Source organism: Heteronotia binoei, chromosome 10 (genome assembly GCF_032191835.1).
Source record: "Heteronotia binoei isolate CCM8104 ecotype False Entrance Well chromosome 10, APGP_CSIRO_Hbin_v1, whole genome shotgun sequence".
Taxonomy (NCBI): domain Eukaryota; kingdom Metazoa; phylum Chordata; class Lepidosauria; order Squamata; family Gekkonidae; genus Heteronotia; species Heteronotia binoei.
The window spans coordinates 42,093,712-42,109,207 of NC_083232.1; the positions used below are offsets into that span (position 1 = coordinate 42,093,712).

The 15,496-nt window shown below is 42.2% G+C and overlaps 1 protein-coding gene across 5 annotated transcripts in view; it reads left to right on the forward strand.

Annotated features, from left to right (window-relative positions):
* Positions 1 to 12,551, forward strand: part of CDK14 (cyclin dependent kinase 14) — a 388,387-nt gene extending 375,836 nt beyond the window's left edge. For all 5 annotated transcript variants that reach the window (XM_060248474.1, XM_060248475.1, XM_060248478.1 and 2 more), the window contains one exon: positions 8,607 to 12,551. The gene's annotated coding sequence lies outside the window, so the exon portion shown is untranslated. The remainder of the gene's footprint in view (positions 1 to 8,606) is intronic.
* The last annotated feature ends 2,945 nt before the right edge of the window (positions 12,552 to 15,496 follow it).

Genomic DNA, 15,496 nt, shown 5'->3' on the forward strand with positions numbered 1-15,496 from the left:
CAGACTCAGAAGCATCTTTTGTTGGCTATGGTCTTCAGTTGTTATTGGTTAAGACCAACAAGTAGATTGCCCACTGACCTAAGATAAAATGGGATATTTGGTAGGCAAAACTTTTCTCAGTCCTGAGTGATGAACTCCAGTTGTTCAGTCTTCTCTTCTGTGAAATTACAGAAGGTAGTTTACATCCCCCCCCCCCCAGCTTTTCTCAGTTTTTTTTTTTTTAATCCTAACAAAAATGGCAATAATGCCACTGGTGTGATCCATCTGTTACGGTATGATCCCCTGGCAGCTCTGATGCATCAGTTCAAGGCCAGTGCCTTAGAGGGAGAAGAGAGATGGACAGGGGTTTTTTTTAGCAAGAACGCATAGGAATGCAGTTCCAGCTGGCTTGGCATCAGAGGGTGTGGCCTAATATGCAAAGAAGTTCCTACTGGGCTTTTTCTACAAAAAAGCTCTATGTGAAACAATGGTGAGTGACATCAGGGTGTGTGGCCTAATATGCAAATGAGTTCCTGCTGGGCTTTTTCTACAAGAAAAGCCCTGGAGATGGGTATATACAAAGAACAAATTATTAATGGCTGAGATTCAAGGCAAGCCTTTGTTCTGAAAAAGTCTCAGCCTACAGTTCTAAGGAATGATTGAATTCAGTGCATGGAAATTTTTCTGCCAGTGCTTACCAAAAGAAAGTCTATGGAGACTATAACACCCAGCCCATTTTGCCATTATCTTAGCCTACTGGGAGTTCACCAATTTCTCTTTTAAGACCTTGAAATATTTTATTGTGAGGCCTTCTAGTAAACACAGCCCCAATAGCAAAGATGACAACATAGCTGACTCTTCTCCCTAATAGTCCTGTTTCTTCATTTTGTCCTGTCAAGAAAATAATTTATATTTCGTTTTCTCCCTATCCCTTATGGGAGAAAACCTTTCTATGGTATGCTAACAATCAGTAAAGAGGTCCAAAGTAAACCATCTCCCTCTGTCCCCATAAAATAAAGGCTCATCCAAAAGAATATCTGCATAAAACTGTTTGTATCACATAAAATTCAGTAATATTCAGTCTTGTAAATCATTCACTGTTCTGCATTTTTAAAAATTGAGCCCTGCATATTGATGCCAGGTTTTTAAAGAAATATAGGGAACTTGAGAAAACTAAGAGTGAGTGAATATGTGTAAGATAGGCTTGCCAATCCCCAGGTTCCAGCAGGGGTTCTTCTGCTTTCCCAGGCTCCTTCCCGCCCCCAGTCAGCTGGCTGGCGGGGGAAGCCCCACAGCTGCCATGTGACTTTCAAGCTTCAGAGGCTTCAGTCTCCGATTGGAAAGGCTTCCTCTTTGGATGGTGTGTCTGTGTTACTTTGAAGAAGTTGGCAGCAACTTGTGAGTAGAGAGGCCAGTCCCTCTCTTCTGAGTCACCAGAAACGGGGATGGGGGGGAGGGAGGGAAATGTCTGCTGGGCACTTCATTATTCCCAATGTGGAGATCTGGAGGTATCGGGGGCTCTGGGGGGGGCTGTTTTTTGAGGTAGAGGCACCAAATTTTTAGTATAGCATCTAGTGCCTCTCCCCAAAATACCCCCCAAGTTTCAAAATGATTGGACCAGGGGGTCCAATTCTATGAGCCCCAAAAGAAGGTGCCTCTATCCTTCATTATTTCCTGTGGAAGGAAGGCATTTTAAAAAGGTGTGCTATCCCTTTGGAGTTCAGTTATGCTTGTCACACCCTTGCTCCTGGCTCCGCCCCCAACGTCTCCTGGCTCCTGGCTCCACCCCCAAAGTCCCCAGATATTTCTTGAATTGGACTTGGCAACTCTAGTGTAAGGATACAGTTAAGGCCCCATTGAACTCTCTGTTCAGTGGGGCCTTAACTCTTTTTTTTTAAGGTACTTGATAAAATACATACATGGTTTAGCCAAGGAATTGAATGGGCATATTATTAATGCATCCATTAACTCTGTTTCTCTGCTAATGTTAGTCCAGCTAGGACATAGCTAATAAGCAGCTGTCCACAATGATCCTGGCCTGAGGAAAAATTGCAGAGTTGAGCTAACACCACTGTATGTTTTACTGATCACAACAGCATTTAAATCAAGATACAAGAAAAGGAGAGTGTAGCCAAGTGTTTGAGGCAGGAAGGCTGCTTGTTTATAGTACATCTATTTTGTGGCTTGTTGTTTACATTGGGATATATATATATATACACACACATACCAGTGTGTTAATATAGAAGAATATAGCTATAATTTATGTTCATATGCATGTATCTTTGGAGGGAGGAGGAGAAGTGGCATTTATGAGAGGCTGGCCAGGTTTAATTTGTGTCTGCTTGTATTTAGCACTTAAGGCTTCTTACATTCAGTTTGCTCAGAAGCGTGATGAAGTGCTTCGTGCTTCTGCCTCAAATCAGAAATGCATGAAGTGCAGCTGCAGAGATAATACATTCTCCCCAAAGGCTTTGGCTGAGCAAATTAGGTGTCAATGGGGTGCCTGCGCAGGCAGTACTCTCTCTAATTAGTCTCTTGAGCCTGGTTGGTGGCGAGAATAAGATGATCTAATCAATTGGTCTGTGTCTGATGGTACGTGTAAAAATCCTACCAGGCAGAGCTGTCTCCCACAGGTCACTCACCTGCACAGCAGGATTGCTCATTTTCATTTTTCATCTCTTACATCACATGATGCTGACAGTTGGTTTTAAGAAAATTGAATTTTTTTAAAAAAAAAATGAAAATCTAGTTCATAGGGCATGTGGGTCAGCATGAAGTTGCATTATGGGTATTGGTGATCCAGTTCATTAACATGTATCCCAAAAGACCTGCGGGAAGTTATTCTCCAATTGCCTGTTTTTGTCAATAATGGAACTGGGTTCTTTTTAAAAATAGTTGTTCCACAAAAGGTGTTTTCTGTTAAGTAAGGAAAGTACGATCGCCTGGCACATCAGAGTGAGTGGTGTTTGTGCTTAATATTATTCACAGTTTTTAATTGGAAAGAGAACATTGCATGGTGGGAAATGTGGCATCCTCTTCATTATCTCTTTGCCTTTTTAAAATTTAAAATATGATTGGAGGAGCCAGCCGTCTAAAGTGGTGCTAAGCCAGCTGCATTGTAAATAGTACCAAGCCTTGCATGTGTTCAGCATGCTAAGCCACCATGGGGAGCTCTGCCCCACCCCACTTCTCCAGATGTATGCCCAAATTAACTGTACTTTAGGAGAGTCACAGTGAGTATAAAAAGAAGCAAGTTCTTCCCAGTTTAATTGAAAAAGATGGGGGGAAACTTCGGGACATAATGACCCTAACTGAACCCCACGCTACCAATTAGAATTAATATTTAAAACCAAAAGCTTTTGTCTCCTTTCCCCTTAGACTAACAGCTACAGTATTTTAGATGCATTTTGAAATAGCTGTTCTAGGATTTGGGGGGAGGACTTCATATAACACAGGGTTTATGTACATGATTGAAAGCACACTCTCCAAATTTACACATGCATTGTCATAGCGTTGCCAGCCTCCAGGTGGGACCTGGAGATCTCTGGCTTTTACAACTGATCTCCAGCTGGCAGAGATCAGCTCCCCTTGCAAAAATGGCTGCTTTGAAGGGGGGGTCTATGGCATTGCACCATGCTGAAGCCCCTCCCCTCCCCAAACCCCACCATCTCCTGGATCCACCCCCAAAGTCTCCAGGTATTTTCCAACAGAGAACAGGCAATCCTACATGATTATCAACATGCTTTGTGTCTGATTTCTGTACTGGGGGGAATCAAATTTGCTCGCCACCTGCATTGTAATGTTCAGTGTGCTCTATAACAGAAAAAGAAGCCCCATGGTGCAGAGTGGTAAGATGACTGGGGAAGGCAATGGCAAACTACCCCAAAAAAGTCTGCCAAGAAAATGTTATTATGTGACATGACCCCATGGGTCAGTAATGACTCAGTGCTTGCTCAGGGGACACTACCTTTAACTTTTTTATAATATAAAAAGGATTTGGACAATCTGTAAAAAGGGGCCTTCCCTTTGCCTTGAGAAACCAGAAGTTGTAAGTAATCTATTTTAAAATGCTTGGTTTTATAAGCAAAGATCTTACCAGAAAGCAAAGATATTGGATTTGCCTATAAGAAATAAAATTTAACTGGATCCCCCCCCCCCCCCAAATAGCTAATTTTAGTCCAGTAGCACCTTAGAGGGCAGCAAGATTTGCAGGGTATAAGCTTTCAAGAGTCAAAACTCCCTTCATTAGATTATCCAACAAAGAGAGCTTTGATTTTTGAAAGCTTATACCCCCAAAATCTTATTGGTCTAAGGTGCTCCTGGACTTCGATCTAGCTGTGCTACTGCAGACCACTATGGCTACTCTTTTTTATTTATTTATTTAGAATTTATATCCCGCCCTTCCCACGGGTGGCTCAGGGCGGCTTCCAACAATAGATCCAGCATAAAATTAAGCAATATTTAAACATATAAGGGAATAAACATTTAAAACAGATAAAACCATAAATATTAATAAATATTCGAAATATATATAAAAGAAATCTGGCAAGTTGCATTAAGTTCTCAAGCTAAGTATAGGCTAGCCGGAAGAGGGTCGTCTTACAGGCCCTGCGGAACTGAACAAGGTCCCGCAGGGCCCTCACCTCTTCTGGCAACTGATTCCACCATGTAGGGGCCATAACAGAGAAAGCCCTTTCTCTGGTGGATTTCAAGCGGGCTTCTTTCGGCCCAGGGACAGTAAGGAGCTTTTGTGTTCCCAACCTCAGTACTCTCTGGGGAACATGCGGGGGAAGACGGTCCTTCAGGTAGACAGGTCCCAAGCCATATAGGGCTTTAAAGGTGATAACCAGCACCTTGTACCGGACTCGGTATATCACTGGAAGCCAGTGCAGGGTCCGAAGACCCGGCTGAATGTGTCCCCACTTTGGGAGACCCAGTAACAGCTGGGCCGCGGCATTCTGCACCAGCTGCAATTTCCGAGTTCGTGACAGGGGCAGCCCCATGTAGAGGGCATTACAGTAGTCCAACCTCGAGGTGACCGTAGCATGGATCACTGTTGCTAGGTCGTCGCGCTCCAGGAAGGGGGCCAACTGCCTTGCCCGCCTAAGGTGAAAAAACGCGGACTTGGCAGCAGCTGCTATCTGAGCCTCCATCTTTAAGGACAGCTCCAATAGCACCCCCAAGCTCCTGACCCTGTCCGCCGCTACCAGCAGCGCACCGTCAAAGGCTGGTAGGGGGATTCCCCCTCCCGGGCCGCAGCGGCCCAAGCAAAGGACCTCATCTTCGCAGGATTAAGCTTCAGCCCGCTCAGCCTGAGCCACTCAGCCACGGCATGTAATGCCCGATCTAGATTTTCCGGGGCGCAGGTCGGCTGGCCGTCCATCAGTAGGTAGAGCTGGGTGTCATCAGCGCACTGGTGACACCCTAGCCCGTGCCTTCGGGCAATCTGGGCAAGAGGCCACATATAGATGTTAAATAACATCGAGGAGAGGACCGCCCCTTGGGGTACACCACAGTCGAGTGTGCACCTCTGGGACAGCTCCCCCCCAACTGCGACCCTTTGTCCCTGACCTTCCAGGAAAGAGGAGAGCCACTGTAAGGCCAACCCCTGAATCCCTGCGTTGGCGAGGCGGCCCTTCAGTAGCCGATGGTCGACCGTGTCGAACGCTGCCAACAGGTCTAACAGCATCAGCACCGCTGGGCCGCCCCGATCCAGATGCCGTTGAAGGTCATCTACTAGGGCGACCAGCACCGTCTCCGTCCCATGTCCCGGGCGAAAGCCGGACTGAAATGGGTCAAGGACGGAAGCATCCTCCAGGAAAGTCTGTAGCTGCATCGCCACTGCCCTCTCAATAAGTTTGCCCGAAAAGGGCAAATTTGAGACCGGCCGATAGTGTGCCAATTGGGCCGGATCTAAAGATGGTTTCTTTAAGAGGGGACGGACCACTGCCTCTTTGAGCGGCGTTGGAAAATGCCCTTCCGTCAGGGATCTGTTTATGATATCCCATATAGGATATCTAAGGTCACCCTGGCAGGATTTAATAAGCCAGGAAGGGCATGGGTCCAATTTACAAGTAGTTGGGTGAGCAGATGAGAAAATCCTGTCAACTTCCTCCAGGCTGAGGGGGTCGAAGCCATCCAGCGTATAATCCGAAGACAGGCTCGGGGCCTCGATTTCGCTAACTGTCTCAAAATTGGCAGGGGGGTCGGGGCGGAGTGACGCGATTTTGTCCACAAAAAATTTCGTAAAAGCCTCACAGCCTATTTCCAATTCAATAGAATTTAGTCTGCCTTGCGGCAGCGTTGTAAGTCCTCTAATTATATCGAACAATTGTGCCGGGCGCGAAGTTGCGGACGCAATCTTAGCCGCAAAGAACGCTTTCTTTGCGGCTTTGATTGCCATCTCATAGGCCTTCAAATTCTCTCTATAAGATGCTTGGGTCACTTCGTCTCGAGTACGCCGCCATTGCCTCTCCAGTCGTCTGAGTCCCCGCTTTTGTTGCCGCAGCTCCTGGTTGAACCAGGGTGACGGCTTCGAGCGGGGACGCAGAGGGCGCTTGGGTGCGACCTCCTCAATGGCCCTGGAGAGCCCATCGTTCCAGGACTCTACCAGATCATCCAGGGAGTCGCCAGTAGGCCAGGTGTCCCGAAGAGCCGTTAGGAACCGTTCTGGGTCCATCAGGCTCCGCGGGTGAGCTAAAATTCACTCTCCGCCTAAACAGGTTTTGGGTGACACCCCCATACGAGCCTTAAGGGCAAAGTGATCTGACCATGGCACTGCTTCCATTGCAATATCAGTCGCTGATATTCCGGCCGCAAAGACCAGGTCCAACATGTGTCTAAAGCTTTCTGACATAGATCTCTTTTTCAAGAAAATTAATCAAAATGGTGAACAAGCCATGGCTGTGATACTCACTCTGCAACTTGCAGAGAGCCACATTCACAATTATTAGCAACCACAAAAAGCCTCCTTTATGCCCTCTACGCCACCCAACCAAATATACACATACAGTACTGTAAGATGTATAACAATAACCTTTTAAATTATCAGAGTACCTCTGAGCTTGTAGGGTTGTCATGGTTGAAAGCCATTGGAGTGAGAGGAAGGCACACGAGATCTAAGCACACGAGATCAAGAGAGAGATTGAGATTGTCAAGGTACCCCACAAAGAGCTAGCTGGCTGTGGGGAAAGAGAGTAAAACCACTACCAGCCCATTATGGTGGTAGTTTTACTCTGTCTTCTCGGCAGTAAGCCTGCTTTCATTCCAACTGGGATGACAACATGGAGGTCATGTGGCAGTGGGGGTGATCATTCCAGGCACAAAGTCTGAGGTTCAGAAAAGCTTACAGCTTATCCATCCTCCAGTCCCTCCAGCTGTGTCTGTTTTAAAGAGTGAATCACCTGCCAACCACAAGTGCTTCTGGGCAATGGCCTTACCCATTCTTCTGGAATATGGGAAGAGTGCCACATAGGGGAAATAGCCACATGTCAAAGAGCCACATGTGGCTCTTGAGCCACTGAGTGAGTATAACTGACCTAAGGACTATACTGCAGTGTCCAGTGGTGCTATGAAAAGATGTTAAAGCTCTTTGAGGCTACTGCGTAGATCCCATCTCCCATTTCCCTCTTTTGGGTACTTGGCATATCTAGTTCTGTTGGCAGTGCTTAATAATCACATATTCTGGTGATGCATTGTTACAGTTCATTGCAAGAATCTTTATTTACTGCTTTACTTATACTTCATTTTCATTTCTCACTATTAATCAAAAGCAACAATTCAAAGGTATTTTCAGATTAGTACTCTTACACATGGGATTTACTTTCATAACTTAAATTGAAGGTTGAAAATGCATAATAACAATAAGGAGTTTCTTGCCTGCCAATGTGCGGATTTCATCATGTCATCTCACACCATTTGCTTGAGCTATGGTATGCAGAACTTCTCCATATATCCTGAGGAGAGCAGTTAAGCTAGAAAACTTAGAGAGGAGGTTCTTGAGAGAGCTGGGGCAAAAGATGTGACATATCATGTTAGCAAGAGGGGATACTACGTGAACTATATGCAGTAAGTAGGATTTGGACATATTGGGTAGGATGTAGTTTCCTGAGAACTGTAGATGTTTAAAACAGAGGGTTGAATCCAGACTAAATTTGCCAATTTCCACCAATTCCCCCCTTTCTCACACTACAGATCCACCCTTTAGCCCCCTATCTGCCTTTTGTGGGATCAGTGAGCTTCAGTCACACTGGGAAGGCAAGAGAGTTCTATTCCACCACTGGAAAATTTAGTGTGGATCCAACCCATAATTTTAAAAGGATTTCCTTCAGCAAATCCAGGAAATAAATTATGTTTAAAGTTTTAGCTCTTCCTTTTGGTTTATACAATTACCTGTGGAGGTTGTATTCAGATCATAATTTGGACACGGGGGTGCAGAAGGAACATGCAAGCCTGATGTCTTTCCCCCATCTCTCCCTAGATCCGCAATAGTTCTGTGTTTATTTACTTTGGACAGAATTAAAGTGATAAAGAATATGAATGGCATGATTCTACCACTGTTGAGACCTTTAAACTATGAAGTGTTGTAATTCACAATCCTTATTTTAATTTCTGTTGTTTCCTTATAGGAATTAAGACCACTGGATTATAGGAGAGGAACAAAACATGAGAGCCAACACTATGAAGACAGCATGGCCTGTTTCTCTTTTCCAATGGTGGATTTCTGTCACAAGGAAAACTATACTGGAAGACCCTGTCTCTCTACCTTCCTTCCCCTACAATTTGTTTAAAGCCTTGCACGTCTTTGAATACCTTGTGATTTTCAGGATCTCCGTGAAGACTAAGCTTTTGCTTACTGACACATAGCATGTTATTTTCTTTTATCTTTTTGTGTTTGATTTTATTGGGATTTTTCACTACAGCACAACATCCTTGTACAGATTTTTATGCTTTCACCAGCAGCATCTTAAACACATTAAGATGCACATTTGGTGTTTGCACTTCCTGGTAACGTCTGTACATAGAGGGCCAGTCATGGCAAAAATCAATTTCTGTGTTCATTGAGAGGCTCCATATATTTTGTAACTTGTCTGAAAGATATATCAAGATGGAACAAAAGGCTTTTGGGGTTATTGTGACACAGATCAGTATCTTGTAACTATGCCTCTGTATTACCACTTGGAAATTATACCATTCCTTTCCTTAACCTTGGCAATAAGTGCATCTTAGTTGAAAGTTTGAATTATGAGTACTTTGCTTCCAAAGCAGATTTCAGGCATACTGAAGCAGATTTCAAGAGAGACCTCCAATGACTGGAGGCGGGGGGAGAATATATAATACTACTAAGTCAAATATTCTTGGTCCTTTTTAGAACAAGGGGCTTATGCAGCTTTTGTGGTTCTTGGTCCCATTTTTTACTTTCTTTCCCATGTTGTTTTGTTAAAAAAAATTGAGAAGGAAAACAGAATATATGAAGGAGAAATGAGTTTACATTAGGATAAGTACTTTGCTGTAGAAACCTTAGTTACTGAATAAGCCACGGTGGGGGGAGACAACCTAGTTCTGATGAGTTATCCAAATTCCAAATATTTGCTCTTCCAAACCAAAGGACCTTTCCAGTTCTAAGATGATCCAAGCTGATTGGAAAAAGACTTTTTATTACCATATTTTCCCCAAGAATATTTCCGTTTTTTTAAAAAAATAAATGCCATTATGAATTTTTAAAGGGTGACAACTGATTTCCCTAATGCCTGTGAGGAAGGGGAATTTCTCCACCATTATATTCAACACAGGAGCTACCTTGCCTCCCTAGGATACTAGCTGCCTAAAAGCCATTTAATTGTAACATATTTAATGCATTGTTTGGAAATAAAAAAGATGGGGCTTGTGGTATAGTTTCTTGCCTAAGCTGTTGACATCGTATTATTTGGAACTGGAATAAATAAATAACTGGCTAATTTATTCTGCAGAAGCCTTGTTTATAGGGAACAATGGTAAATATTAATTCATAAACTGTGAAATAGTTCTAAGTCACTATGTAGAAATTAAAATGCTTAAGTACAGCTTCCAAAATGATTCCTCAGCATGTTGAATTTATTTGCTACTTTTTACAGAGTCTGTATCACTAAATCTAATAGCATATTTCAAACATATATGCCTTAACTATTTGTTTTGAGTTTCATATGCAGCCATTTGTATGAGAGATGTATGCCATGTAGATGTTTCAGGATGAGATTCTGTCTTTTTAAAAAAAGTCATAGAGTTTGCAAAAATATGATGAATTTTTGAGAACGGAGCAAGGGTTTCAATTAGGAAAATGAGGGTATATTCTTTGATATAAATCTTCTTCTTTGGCAGCTTAATGACGGAGGTAAGCAATAGCACCCCTTGTTGAAAGATCTGATGGTTTGATGTAGAGAAGAATTACACTGAAGTGCTCCCTCTCATAGACTAAATACCTTGAACCTTACTATCCACAATAAATCAAAGTTCAGTGCTGCTGCTTAGGATTTGAGTGTGTACACATTATGTGGGCTTTCAATGCTCCCTTTTTAAAAAATCACCATTAAAGCCTTTGAACGAGATATTCATCATCCATGCATCAGTTCCCTACCCAAATATTTCATAAGGGCTTTTGGAGTGATTTCCCAATAAATATTAAAATTATGTAAGAACTTAAAAATCCACACAATTTTCCAAAAAGGATCTATTGTCAGTTTCTGTTCCTGAATCTTTCCTGTAGAATCTCTGCAGATTCTCAGTTCTGACGATGATTTCCATTTGTATACTTTCACATAAATCATTCCAAGTGCATAAGAAAATATTACATTGATGATATTAAGGTGCTGAAAGTCCAGTAATGTCATATATTTCAGGTTGGTAACTTTACGTTTTGGTGGGTGAAAAGGAGGATAAATTTTAGCATGTAGGTAGAACACTATATGTCAGAATAACATGGTTTTAAGGAGGATACTTTCATAAGGCTGGAAAAGTAGGGTAGGGAATCCAAATGCATTATAGTTACCCATCCAAGTCCACAACTTGGTCTATAATGATTATATAGTATCCTGGTTTTTTTACAACATAGTCCAGAACTTATAGGGAAATATTTCCCAGCATCCTGGATTTTTCTATATGATTGCTTTTCTTCCTCTCCCCCCCTCCATTGCTATAGGTAATATCAGAAACTCTCTAGTTGTCGATGAGAAAAAAAATTTCCATGTACTTGAAAGGAACTATTCATATTTTCAGTTTCTTAATCAATTACTGTGGTCTGGTTGATGTTACTGAAATAAAGATATTAATGCTTTCCCATGGTTGGATTCCGTACCTTTCCAGTAACATATGAACATAAATTACTTGAGATCTTATTAGTCCTGCATAATCTGCTTATTCCACATGGTTCTATCCTTCAAATGTTATTAGAGTGGTAGAAGAAGAACAGGGTCAGGGAAGGAAGCAGCAACCACGCTGCTCTGGTAGCATAAGAACTCAGCCAGTGTGGTTGGTATTAGAAGTGAGTTTTCCTGTTCCAAGCAGTTCCCTTAAGGATTCCCTTAAAGACAGCTCTGAAGCTGTACGAAGAGAGCTGTTAATGAAAGGTAAGATAGATTCTAGTCACTGGAGAAAAGCTGAGAAGATAGAAATTACTTTTTCAGATGGTTCACTTAAACCAAACCAACTAGGCAGTTTGTTTCCAATGTTGCTTTTGTTAATGGGGGCCCTAACAAAACCTTAGAATGCCTCAGCCTTGTATAATATTATCGATTCTGCTTCTCTACATAGCACCCTCAGAACTATTTTATTGAAGCACAAGAAACACTGATACCCAGAGACCCAACAGCTTGGGTGGGGAAGTAAGTCTTCCTTTCATCGAGATATAGGAGAAACTTTACATAGAGGTCTCCTATTCATGCTGGTATGTTATACAAATTCCTCTCAACAGTGCAGTGGGGGCAACAGACCCTGAGCATTTTATGCTGCACCCAACTGAATGTGTGGTGAATATAGAGAGTATGTTCCATACAAAAAAGAAAAGTCTGTGAATATTATTGGTTTGTAACCTAATGTAGTAAATGGCAATGCTCCTGTACTGTACATTTCATATGTACATTTCATATGAATAGAATTACGTTCTGTTATTCAACAAAACCACATCCTCCTCTCTGGCTTAAAGGTATGGAGATAATTGTATATTATTGACTTGCAATATTCTTAAAAGCAAAAATTGAACGGATGCACTAAAAATTCCCTAGTCCTCTTCTCCCGTTCCCCTCAAAACCTGCACTTCTGCAGTGCTACATACAAAATCTTCCCTTGCTGGGATATGAGGCACAAAAAGGTGCTCTTTTTAACAGGGGTTTGGTACTCAAAAAACTATGTTAATATAAAATATGTATACATATATCCACACACTTTAGTGACAGCTTAGTAAACAGTATGGTTAAGTAAGTGTTACCTTGTTTGTTTCCACTTGTAATTTGTCTGTATTATGAAAGTTGTAATGGTTTGTCAGGTGTAACTGTTTTCATGTAATATGATATTGAATAAAATGTAACAGAATTGCTATTCTCCTTCATGGTTTTTCTGTACAGTTAGCCCTATATTTCATATTTTTAAATGTTTTGAGGAAGAGAGACATCAACTGAGATCAGGCACAGCATTTCTGTTGGTTCAAGAACTTCTGACTGGAAAGCTTGGCTTTCTTGGCTTCTTCCTCCTGCAGGAGCCTGAACAATGCCTCCCATCAGGGCTTTTTTTTGTAGCAGGAACTTCTTTGCATATTTGGCCCTGATGTAGCCAATTCTCCAAGAGTTTACAGGGCTCTTCTTACAGAGCCTACTGTAAGTTCTTGGAGGATTGGCTACATCAGGGGTGTGTGGCCTAATATGCAAAGGAGTTCCTGCTACAAAAAAAGTCCTGCCCTCCACCCAAATTCTGTTCCAGGAATACAGGTTGTTGAGGGGGAGGGGGGTTTGAAGGAAGAATCTGCCAAGGGGTGGGGGGGACATGAGTAGACATGATGCACTGGATCAAATTCCTAAGACATTCCCATTATTCTCATTGACTATGTTGAGAATTTAAGTTTAAATTGGTAGGAGTCAGTGTCATGCAACCATTTTCACATTTCCGCTGAGTTTGAACCAGTAGTGGCAATGACATATTGAATTAAGAAATGAGATGTTTGTTGACTATTTTCAGTTATTTCATTCTTCAATATATGATGAAATTCAGAGGCTATCCTCAAGGTGACCTGCTGTATAACCCACATAGTTAGAAGCAAGGAGCCAGTGCTAACTGCAAGGGGGAGCTGCACAGGCCTTCAGAAGGATGTCACTTGGGCAAGAGGATGTCCACCTTCTTTCAAGATCTCCTTTAGATGATCACGTCTCTCCCCCACACCAGAGTCTGCCTGGCTGCTACCACCAAAGCTGAAGCTTTTGCTGTAATAGCTGTTACTCCCCAGAGGAAAAAGTAAAACCGGAGGGGAAGGAGTTTGAGCAACCTTGTGCCACTAGGTTAATGCATGGCTTTTCAGAATAATGGCCGTCATTGTAAATCTGAGCCGTGTGAACCCTACAGCAGCAAAACAGCCTGCTGCTACCAGTGGGGGGTGGTGTTATGGGCATTAGCTTTGAGAGGCTTATACTGCACAAGGGCTAGGAGGATAAAGGATACAAATCGGAGAAACAACTGAGCAGACTTTTATATTAAAAAAAATTCTAGAACCTAGTATTTACTGTTCATTCCCCTTGCGAGTAGTGTGATGTATATTGTCTGCAGTGACTCATGCTGAGAGAGTCAAGCACAATAGCTGAGAGCAGGCTAACAGTTCCACAGTCATTCTTCCCAGAGGTGGTAGCTGAACAAGTAGGGCACGTAATTCCAAAGCTCTGTTCTGTATCCCCTTTTCGGAGCAACTGAGGGAAGACAGTGAAGTCACTGGCTATTCAGGACACTGTGTTCGTATTCATTTTTCAAAGGGCAATTTTGTATCCTCAGTTAAAGATGAAGCTTCACTTCCATACCAAAATGAGGGATGGGGGGGAACCCAGCCCAAAGAAACAACAAAGTTGGATACCCAAAGGTTGAGTGAGAGAAAATTAAGAGAAATAAACGGAATATATGTATTAATTACAAAGTGCACTAAAACTCTGCTTTAAAAACATAGGCACATTTCACCCTTAAAGTAGCAAATATTTGAACTAAGAATTCAATATATCTAGGTTAAGAGCCTTGAACCATATTAAAATGGGACCAACAGGATTCAGCCTACATCGTATTTCTCAGTGGTCAAGTTATTGTATACGTTCAAACTATGACATATAAACACATAGTTTGCAAAGAACAAAAACTTTTCATACAACCTAATTCTTTTGCCACCCAGTACTTGAACTAACTGCTGGTGCCTAGACTTAGAGTGTCACGCTCAACATTTCATAACCTTCCAGCACACTGTCACAGAGAACAATGATTAACAGCCAGAACACAGAAACCCCAATAGAAAAGTTGAGGATAAAATTTTCAAGAAACACCCGTAAGGAAGCAATACCCATGGTTTTCCAATCCCACAAGCCTTTTTGTAAAGAACCCATGTTGGTGGGCATTAACTGAAGATTTGATTTCAAGGAGTGATGTGGCAGACATAAAATGAAAGGCTTGTAATTGAGAGGACCTGCTTCAGCGAATCTGGTCAGTCATTATTAGTAAGTATAAGGTTATATCCTGACTACCCTTGTGAGGTGGACTGTGTCATTAGAAACTATACTGCTGGATGTGGCGCTCACGCGCTTGAGCCCCCAGACCCCACAAAGCCTGAAGACAGAAATGTGGGCGGATCACGCATTTAACATATCATCCTGAGCCGCCCACATTGTGTCTGAAAGGCTAAAAGGGCGAGGACATCTTACACTCGTATTCACGCTTCCTTTTGCTGACACATGTATTTTTGACAACTGCTGAGCTGGTATTAGTTTCTGTAGACTAGGCAGACACGACCTCATGGTAAAGGGGGGGTATGTCTTCCGGTTAGTGCTTTTGTCTGTTCGATGCTGTAAGCTGGTTTATTTCTGGCACAACTGATGCGGAGATAAATAAACCCTTGCTCAGAGAGGCAAGGCAGAAGCATTTTCTCCTCAACACGCATGTTGTGTGGTTCATTCCAACAACTGGCTGGAGAATGAACTAAGCTTCCTGCAGCTCAATCCAGTTTCTGGGAAATTCATTTGTTATTTAAAAAATTTCTATACATGTTTCTCCTGGAACCTGCTCAAAGGGGCTTCCAAAGTAAAGCATTATAAAAACTTAAATGTTGTTTAAAGACATTAAAATGCAGTCATAGTATTAAAACAACATAAAACATAGATATTATATATTTAAATAAATGCATATACGTAAATAAGAAATGACCTGGTTTTATTTGGTTGGCAACATTTGGAATTCTGAAAAATTAAGATGACACAAGTAATACACCATAAATGATAAATAATAAAACTTAAGATGCAGTGAAATCTTCCAT